Consider the following 209-nt stretch of genomic DNA (forward strand, 5'->3'; position numbering starts at 1 on the left):
AGAACGTAGCGAAATGCGATACTTGGTGTGAATTGCAGAATCCCGCGAATCATCGAGTCTTTGAACGCAAGTTGCGCCCGAAGCCATTCGGCCGAGGGCACGTCGGCCTGGGTGTCACGCATCGTTGCCCCAACCCCAAACACTTCTTATGATGTGTGGGGTGCGGGGAAGACATTGGCCTCCCGTGTGCTTCTGCTCGCGGTTAGCCT

At 56.9% G+C, this 209-nt stretch overlaps 1 pseudogene; it reads left to right on the top strand.

The window, feature by feature from the left end:
* Nucleotides 1-117, top strand: LOC118345015 (annotated as a pseudogene; the record flags this gene model as incomplete).
* Between the last annotated feature and the right edge of the window lie 92 nt (nt 118-209).

Source organism: Juglans regia, unplaced genomic scaffold, assembly GCF_001411555.2.
Source record: "Juglans regia cultivar Chandler unplaced genomic scaffold, Walnut 2.0 Scaffold_11734, whole genome shotgun sequence".
NCBI lineage: Eukaryota > Viridiplantae > Streptophyta > Magnoliopsida > Fagales > Juglandaceae > Juglans > Juglans regia.